Consider the following 9,924-nt stretch of genomic DNA (forward strand, 5'->3'; position numbering starts at 1 on the left):
CCATGTAAAACTGTGTTGTTTGCTAGATAAACATCACACAATAGACGAGCGCGGGATGTGCGCGGGATGTGACAGCGAGCATCCCTCAGCTTGCACAATCCCATGACAGCGAATGGCTGGAGATCATAAAAAGCTGTCATCGCCAGGAGCAGCTCCTCAGCGCTGATTTAAGCCTCAGCCTGGACCAATTACACAAATTGAAAACTTGCCTGCCCCAGGCTGCTGCTGCCTCATTGTGAACGTCTCTTACAAGCGGCGATGTGAGATTAACAGAGGATTAACATTTAGTGTAATAATGTATTTACATACTCATTCAAAATCCATTCGATGTGCAGGCACCCGGGATTAGTACAAAGAAAGAGACTTCTGACACAGAAACATTGAGGACTATTTTACATGTCAAACAAACCACATGGCACTTTCAGGTGAGGCCCTAAAGCTTGAATCATGAGAAAGTAACCTTAGATGAAAATGTAAATACATAAAGTTACCTCAGATGAAAATGTAAATACATAAAAATGTAAATACATAAAGTTACCTCAGATGAAAATGTAAATACTTAAGGTGCATACACACACAACGATTTTTTGAACGATTATCGTTAACGATATCGTTAATCATTCAATCATAGAAAAAATCGTTAACTTTCTAAGTTAAAACGATGAAAGATTATCGTTCATGCGCGTTCACGTTTGTAGTTCAGTCAGACTGACCAACTCAACGATTTTCAGTAAGGGAATATGCAAAAATCGTTTGTTGTTCAAAAAAATCGTTGTTTATATTTAGTAAATGAACGATTTTAGTAAACAATTTTTGTTCATTTTTCCCTTGAAAAAATGAACGAAAATCATTTATTACACACACAACGATTTTGTTACCAACGATTTTATGAACGATTTTCTGTCAGATTATTTGTCAGATTTTTTAAAGTGTAATGAACGATTTTTTTGAACTACAAACGATTTTTGCATATTCCCTTACTGAAAATCATTCAGTTGGTCAGTCTGACTGAACTACAAACAACAAACGTGAACACGCATGAACGATAATCGTTCGTTTTAACTCAGAAAGTGAACGATTTTTTCAACGATTGAACGATAAACGATATCGTTATCAATAATCGTTAAAAAAATCGTTGTGTGTGTATGCACCTAAATTGATCAGTATATATGTTAGACATTCACAATGTCAACACTGATGCTATGTCGACATTATTAGAATGTCAACACAGGGCTTGACTGAGAGATATACGCTATTGCGATCCTGTGAGAAAATGACGCAGCCGCCGGAATATGTATTGAGACACCCACGGGCGACACAAGCATCTGCATATAAAGATGCAGCATCGCTCTCAGATCATTCCATGTTAGCACTCCTGAGTTACTCTATGGTCATGCAGAACTGAGACGTATTCCATGCGTACGGAATCGCCGGCGCAGGATGTGACACTCCCAGAAAATTGTTGCGACATGCCGGCGTGTTTTGCTACCTCCCCCGAATGCTGTCAATCACACTGCAAGTAAACGGTCGCTACGAGCGACTATGGTAACGCACCTGCGCAGTGCGACTTAGCTGCCTGCACCTAGATGTAAATAAATATCAGCATCCCGTACATATCTGGTCCATAGTCACCACACATGGAGTATAATCTATAGCAGTAAATAGCTTCCCGTGTGTGGGGCAGGTTAGGGTTACTTTGTGGGGGTCAAATGCTGGCCATACACATGGGCAATAGGGAGTGTGCACGTGGTTCTGTCACCCAGGGCAAAGGAGCCTGGGGGTGGCACTGTCGCTGCCCCATGTCCCTGCATCTGGCTGGCAGGATGTCTAGAACGGCACCCTGCGGCTAGTAGCACCAATAGCACTCAAGGCACGCACCCTGCAGTGTGTGGAGCATCCGGGCTAGGGGTGGCCATCGACCACCGATGATTAGCAACTTTCGACCATTGATGGTTAGCAACCATTGACCATCAATGGTTAGCAACCATCGATGGTCTAACGGAGATGGTGAGAGGTTTCACCATCGAAGAGAGCCACCAATGGTAAAACATCAGTGGCTGTCCCCTGTTGGTGGCTGCTGGCCCCGGTATGAGCCTGTGCGAGGTTCCGTCTGCGCATACCTTAACCATCGTTGTGCAATTATGGGGGATATTCAATTAGCCAAGATAAGCAGTTTTCGGAGGAAAAGTTTTACTGATGACGTCATTTCGCCAGGCGAAAACTTATCCCCGTATTCAATTCCAAAGATTTTTGACCTACGCGGAAAGTCAATGCATTGGCCTAGGCGAAAAATATTCGCTTATGAAAACAGGCGGAAAAAAGTGCAGAATTGCGGTTTTGGGGTGCAAAGGTGGGAGAACCACCCTGCACCCTTGGGACAGGCCCCCAAAAGTTAACTGCATCAAAAAAATCCTAAAAATTAAGAAGTGACTTTGAAAAAGGGTGCGGAAAAATTCAAAGTTGGGGTACAAACTTCAAAATTAGCAAAATAAGCTTTAGGGGGGTCTGCAAGTATGGGGGAGGTGTTTTTTTATTGCAGGTGCTTGCTGAAGGTGCGTTTTTAAGGTTTATTAAAACTTAACTTTGCGATTTTTAACCATGCCTGCACCCATTTTCATGTACCCCAAATTTGCTGGGACTAGTTATTTTCTCAAAAAAAACCTGCTAAATGCTATTCTTCATCACTTGTGCAAAGACGCTAACTAGCAGCTATTGAGAGCATTTAAGTACCCCAAATACCTTCAGCAGGGCTATCCGGGGGCATCTACATTGATCCCCAACGTTAGTGCATGTTTTGGGGGGTGCCAGGCTGGTTTCCTCAAATCTGACAGCACTTTTCATCTGTTTGAGTCTCGCCGGGTCCCGTTTTCGCGTCCTTTGGAATTGAATAGGGTGAAAAGTGGGGCCGCGCACGAAAAGTTTTCGCCTCCAAATCACGTGCAGTTGGCGAAAAGTACGGCAGGCGAAACCTTTCTGTTTTTACGCGTCTAATTGAATATGCCCCTAAGTGTTCATTATTCCTGGTACAACTGTGCTGCATCAGTGCTGACACTCACTAAAGCCGACACCGGCCTCCGCTAGTTATTCAATCCTCCATCTGCCCGTTCACAACACCTTCGCCCCTTCCACTGGCAGTTTACATCATGTATGGGATTAAACTATAGTGTAAGAACACCCACAAGCTCTCAGCCCTGCTGTCCCTACACCTTACCCCAGCCTGGAAAATGTGCTGTACGTGCATTACGTTGGGAACTGTCCCATCACAAACAGGCTGCAGACAGGGAAGATGAATGTAGCATGTCACAAGGATCATTAGCAATGAAGTAGTATGTCTCAGTGCCTCTCACAGCTCCTCCATACACGTACAGTATGATGTCCGCACGTACTCTGCCAAGTCACAGCAGCTTTGTGTGAGCTCATCTGCCAGGGCTCTGCCAATTCACTGACATTCATCTGAGAGTCAGAGAAGTACGTAAGAGCGTCATTTCACTGCAAAACCCAAATCAGGCCGTCTCAGGAGATGTGTGAAGGCTTCTATAGAGCGGGGAGGTGGAGTAGTGGGGAAGTCTGTGGTACCCTGAGTCCTGGGAGTAGCACTTATTAGTACTATTTATGTGGAGATACCTCTGCCTTGCTGGAAAATAATGCTGCCTGTGTTTTGCTGTACAGATGTTGATATTGTGTTTCTGTATGTTGTGCTTGTGCCCGGGACTGTGCCCTGTTTTCTCCCCTGGGACTGTGGCCTTTCCCACCGGTTCTAAACTGGTCGTAATGGTGGGCATGAGCAGGGCTGTTGAGAGCCCGGGTAATGGAGGGGCGTGGCCTAATCGCGGGAGGCGTGGCCACACCCCCTTGGAAAAAAAAGAAATATTCATAACTTTTTAATTTCTGCCTAGTGGCGCTGCGTGCTGGGGAGGGGGGCGCTGTAGGCCCCCCAGCCCGGTGCTAAGCAGGGGGGGGGGCGCGATCAGTGTGATCGCTCCCCCCCCCACAGCCATAGGAGACTGCTCCGGTTGTGTGCACAAGCACAAGCTCTCAGCACAAGCTGCGTGCTGAGCTGCTGTGAGGGAGTGGGGGGGCCACACCAGACCCAGGCCCCGCCGGGCCCCTCTAGCAAGCCCGGGTAAACTGTACCCGCTCCCCCTCCCCCTCTCGGCGCCCATGGGCACGAGGGAGGGACTAGTCCATTGGACCTTTGAGGGGAGCCCTGCACATTATGGAGAGAATGGCCGGCTGCCGTTTAAACACTGGCTGCAGCACCCGACCCCAGCGGGAGTGAAGCCGGAGCGTGCAGGGTACCCGGAGGAAGGAGATATAAGGGGCTACAGGACTGACAGTTGGAGTCGTTGCCTGAAGCAGTTAAGTGGAGCAGAGCTCCTGTGCTAAGGGGACCGTACCTCAGGAACATTGGTGGCGGCGCCGCTGAGAGAGTCCGGAGGCAGCCTGGTGTGAAGTGAGGACATAACTGACGGGATTCACCTCAGATACAGTTAGCGGTATGTTCCCGGCAGCAGCAGAGCGGCTGGATGGCGGGGAACTTCGGCAACGTCATTGACGGCAGCTGCTAGAGGCGGAGTCAGGGGCGGAGCGGAGTAGAGCCGAACCAGCCTTTTAGTGTCCAGGGGCGGCGACCAAGAAGGAGAGGCAGTCTGGTGGAGGATGGAGCTTACTGGAGGGGCGGTGGTAACCAGGCTGAGTGACTGCAGGAGAGGTCTGTAATTATGCCAGTGACAGCCCTTCATACTATATCTAAATAATAGAAGCAGCTACAGTATAACTACGCGGACTTCAGTCAAAGGTAGTCATTAGCCTTCACTTATATAGTGACTTGGATACATGGCTGCCATATAAGAGCTATGTGGAACTTTATCATCGAAACTGCTGCCGGAAATAAGCCCTTAATTGCTTCACAACCCTGCTGTGTTAGTAACTTAGTAACTGAGCCAGTCAGCCAGGATTTCAGTCAGCGACACTCAGGGCCTGATTCAGAGCCGGACGAAATCAGCCTTTCGCCCGCAGTAGGTACGACCGTCCAAATGTCAAACCAAGCGCTCGCACGTGTGTTCGCTCGTAGCGAGTCTTCCGCCCCATATTTCCACAACCCCTCCTCTAGCTAACGAGCGTCTGAAATGGCGAGCGCACTACTCGTTTTTTGATGAAGTGTTCGCTCGCACAAGTACGACCGGAAGTAGGCCTGTCATTTGTCGATCGCCTTGTTTCTCCTTCGTCAAACATCCGTGAATCGATTGGTGCCAATCATTACCTTAATTTACTTAATTGTTGGTCGAAAGTTTTCAATCTTGTTTCTTCTTTGAATGTCAATAAACTTTATTGTTTGTTTTGTGTTCATTTTGGTCCGTAGAATCCGTCCGCTTTAACGGCAAACTTGTTTTTTTTCAATCCAAAGGCTGTTTGTTTGTTTTTTTAATAGCTTTTAGTTTGGTTTATAATTTAGATATTGTTTTATTTCCGGCTTGTTGCTAACGCATCCAAATGCAGCAAGCCAATCATAAGTCACAATATATTCTTAGAGGTTGTTCACATGACTCACACATTAACCAATAGAATTCCTCATGTTATTTATGAAAGTACATTAGCCAATCAAAATTTAGGGGTCCCTGTAATAAAACTGATTTGTGTAAAAAAAAAACATTGCCATCATGAGAGCCAGTGCTTTTACACGGCGTGAGCTGCTGGTGCTCACTGAAGTGCTGGATCGCCGAATAACCGACATGCCGGCACCCGTCAACCAACTAACGCAAGCGACGGCCGTACGCGGAGGTGCGGCACAGGCTGCGGGCCTTGGGATTTCGGAGGACCATCGGCCAATTAGAGCGCCGGTGGTCGGATTTACGCCGCCGGTCCCCACACCTGCTTGCGCATCTTCGCATGAGGATCCGTCGGCGTAAGTGGATATTTGAATGTTTATATATCTATGACAATCTGTTGTTACTTTTTGTCTTTGCTAATGTAAATTTGCAATAATGCGTGTGCATGCGTGCAGTATGCGTTTTTTTCGGGCTAAATGAGACCTTGTTAATGTTGTTGATTTTTAATTATTATTTTCTTTTGGGTTAATGTTTTACATTTTAAATGTTTTTTGGTATACATATTTGCTAATATTACAAACTATACATCATTTAGGTCAGGAGCGTATCCATAGACGGAGTCGGAGGCCTGCCCAACCCCTCTCCCCAACTCCCACCATCTCCTCCCCTGCACACTCCTCCCAAATTTCTCCACCCTCCCCTGACCTGGACATCCCTATTTCCCCTTCCTCTCCTGCTCCCCAAATCCAAATAACCCCTCCCTCCCCTGTCCTACCAATCCACATTCCCACACCCTCCCCTGATGCACCCACTTCTGATTTCAACCCCTCCCCTTTATCCCCACCGGACATTTCCCCACCTTCGGCCATCCACTGGCCCACTTCTTCTGAGGAAGAGGATCTGGGCCAACCTGGCCCTGAACCTGCAGGTATTTTGTATTTCATGTTTGCAATTATTTTGTTAAAATGTGCCCTATATGCATACACTGTGGTATCCCTGCTTACAATCTAAGGGCAGTCCAATGTTTTTGTTTTTTTTTCTTTTGGGTTAAAGCATCTTTTTTTTCTTTTGGGTGCTAATTTTTTAATAATTTTGGCCAAAATTTAATGTTTAATTTTTTTTTTATTCGGGTTTTTATTTTATTTTTTTAAGTTTTTTGGAGTTTGTTTACCTAAATTTTGCCCAAATTTATTCATGTTTCATAACAAAATAAACTTTACAATAACCACATATGCCAGAGCCAAATACAAGTTTCATTGTGCTTTTGTAAATTTCTACACTAAAATCAATATACAAATTGTGTAAGGATTATTTAAGATCCCAAAGTGATTGTTCAAACCACTATTCTCATGTTCATGTTTTGTTAAGTTGTTTTTTTGTGCCAATTGGTAATTTAGGCAAATTCATGTTACCACTATATTATAGCACAAAAATTAGCATGGTATGTAAACTTTTTTTAATTGTAAATCATACTGTTTTTCTGTTATGTTTTCTTTTAAAAATTCACATTTAATTAAAACACATATTTGTCTTTCAACAGACCCAAGGAGGTGGGATCAGGCGATTTTGGCCCATATAATGGTGATGAGGGGCCATTTGGTCCAGCTGCTGGTCTCAATGGACCATTTAATTGTTTTTTTGCGCAATTACATTTTTATTTTACTTAATTTTGCTAATAAAAGGAGTTTATTTAAACAAATCTCATTTATTGACTCAAACATTAGCTCACAAGGTCAATCAATGTGTTTTTTTTTTTTAAACATTTGGGTTTTTGGAATTTGCATATGAAAATGCAAACAATGTGGCAGACTAAATTTTTGGAGTAAGTATTCTTTAAAAATGTAACTTTAAAAAACAAAGAGTGGTTTCCAAGACTTTAAAGACATATTTTGTCATTCAACTAATTGGGACAATTGATATTAACTCCATAATGTTTCGCTAAAATACCCTTATATAATTATTTAATTTATTCTAAATTATCCATGTAACTCCCAAAATAGGAAAATAAAGAGGAAAAAAGGTAGGGCAAACTATGCAAACATGTTGTTAATTGTTATTTTGTTTAAAAAAAAAAAACACTTGGAAATTAAGTTAAAAGGTACTGTCCATTTGCTGGTTTTTCATGTAAAAAAAAAAAAACGATGAAATATAAAATTTGTTTATTACACAATAGCTCACAATACAAAAAAACCACACAACTATTTGACAAAAAAAATCAAGAACTGGTTGAAGATGGTGCATGCCAAATCATGTAAGAAACACATTTGTCCAGGTGTAAAGGTCATTTGTGAGACATTAATGTCACAGGCGATCAACTTCAGGAAGTAAGAAGGTTGTTGTTTGGATTTTGAAAAAAAAAAAAGGTTAAAATTTGAAACATAGGATAGTAAACACACATAATTTTCATTATTCAAAATGTCAACAAATGTAAAACAAAGGAAATTCAAATACCTGAAAAAGCGTGTAACTACCTTATCACGTATGGCCCTCCCTACACTCTCCTCCGACCACACTCGGGGGGGCCATCCTCAGACAAGGCATCCTCTGGCTGCATTGGGACACCACTCCTTAAGGCGATGTTGTGAAATATCCCACACAGGACCACAATTTTGGAAACCATAGCCGGCAAATACATGAGGTCGCCACCAGAGCGGTGGAGGCATCGAAATCAGCCTTTTAAAAGGCCAATACAACGCTCCACCCCCTGCCTGGTGGCAGTAAGTGATGAATTATATTGACTTTGTGGCCCTGGTGTAGGAACCAAATAAGGAGTGAGCAGCCAGGGCGTGCAAGGGTAACCACTGTCTCCTGTGAAAATAAAAAAACATTCAGTACCATTTCTAAGTCAACAGTGTTTGCTTTAAAAATTAGGGGTACCACTTACCCAGAAGCCATGCATCACCAGCTTGTAGGTTGTTTAATTTGTGCCAAATCCCTGATTGCCGGATGACAAATGAATCAAGTGCACTTCCTGGAAATTTGGCATTCAGGGACAGGATCTGGAGGGAGGCATCACATACCACCATTACATTCATTGAATGGAAATGTTTGCGGTTCCTAAATATTGCCTCCAGTGCTGCTGGAGGCTGAAATGGTATGTGAGTGCCGTCCACAACCCCTATGATGTGTGGGAAGCCTGCAATTTCGAAAAATTTCTACTTCACCACATTAAGGGACCCCATATCCAAAGGCATATTAATAAAATGATGGAGGTGCTTAAAGAGTGCATCCATTACCGCCCTCAGGATCCTTGAAAAGGAGGATTGGGAAATGCCAGCAACGATCCCAACTGTGGTCTGGAAGGATCCTGAGGTGCAAAAATGTAACACCGATATTAACTGCATAAGTGGTGGTATTGCTGTTGGATTGTTAATCTGCCTTTCCAGATCACTCTCTATTAATGAAAGAGTGTCTAGGATGATTTGGGGTGGTAGGCGATAACGCCGTAAAACCACATCATCAGGCATTCCAAAAAGGGTGACACGTGTTCTAAATATCTGGGGCCTTGCACGCCTACGATGCCTACGCCTAGGAGGATGTTCAGGTTGGTCGGGGTCGTGGACCATCGCCACTATAATTCGCCCAACATCAATCTGAAATGTTAGACAATGTAGTTATTTTTACAACATTAAAAAATGAGAAAATATACTTATCTTTTTTACACATTAAGAAGAATCTTACAGGGTTAGGCAGTGACATCTTGAAGTAAACCTACTAATTAGATTTACCATAAAAAGAATGTAAAAATTAACACAAAATAAAGACAGGCTAAGGCAAAAATATAAAGAATGCATGCACTACACAGATGATGTTGTTATTCTAGGATTTTAATTGAAAATGCCAATGTACGCTAACGCCACAGACAGGAGATGTGCAAAATATACGCAATAGAGGATACAAAATCCAGCTAAATGGTACGCTAACGCCACAGACAGGAGATGTGCAAAATATACGCAATAGAGGATACAAAATACCGCTAAATGGTACGCTAACGACACAGACAGGAGATGTGCAAAATATACGCAATAGAGGATACAAAATCCTGCTAAATGGTACACTAATGACACAGACAGGAGATGTGCAAAATATACACAATAGAGGATACAAAATACCGCTAAATGGTACGCTAACACCACACCCAGGAGATGTGCAAAATAAACGCAATAGAGGATACAAAATACCGCTAAATGGTACGCTAACGACACAGACAGGAGATGTGCAAAATATACGCAATACATTTCGCATTTTTGATGGCCAAAAAATCATTTGCCCCCCCCCCAAAAAAAATGCATAGTGTGACCTCTTATAAAAACATGATACATTTTTTAAATAAACAGGGTCTAATGTATGTCAATAAACACTTACCGCACAAAGA

At 43.3% G+C, this 9,924-nt stretch overlaps 1 long non-coding RNA gene across 1 annotated transcript; it reads left to right on the forward strand.

The window, feature by feature from the left end:
- The first annotated feature begins 225 nt into the window (after positions 1 to 225).
- LOC148474524 (uncharacterized) lies at positions 226 to 7,171 on the forward strand. Its single transcript, XR_015872873.1, has 3 exons — positions 226 to 425; positions 6,145 to 6,477; positions 7,090 to 7,171. It is a non-coding gene; the product is annotated as an uncharacterized LOC148474524 (long non-coding RNA).
- The last annotated feature ends 2,753 nt before the right edge of the window (positions 7,172 to 9,924 follow it).

The sequence above is a fragment of the Taudactylus pleione genome, unplaced genomic scaffold, assembly GCF_031769625.1.
Source record: "Taudactylus pleione unplaced genomic scaffold, aTauple2 ptg000837l, whole genome shotgun sequence".
NCBI classification, from domain to species: domain Eukaryota; kingdom Metazoa; phylum Chordata; class Amphibia; order Anura; family Myobatrachidae; genus Taudactylus; species Taudactylus pleione.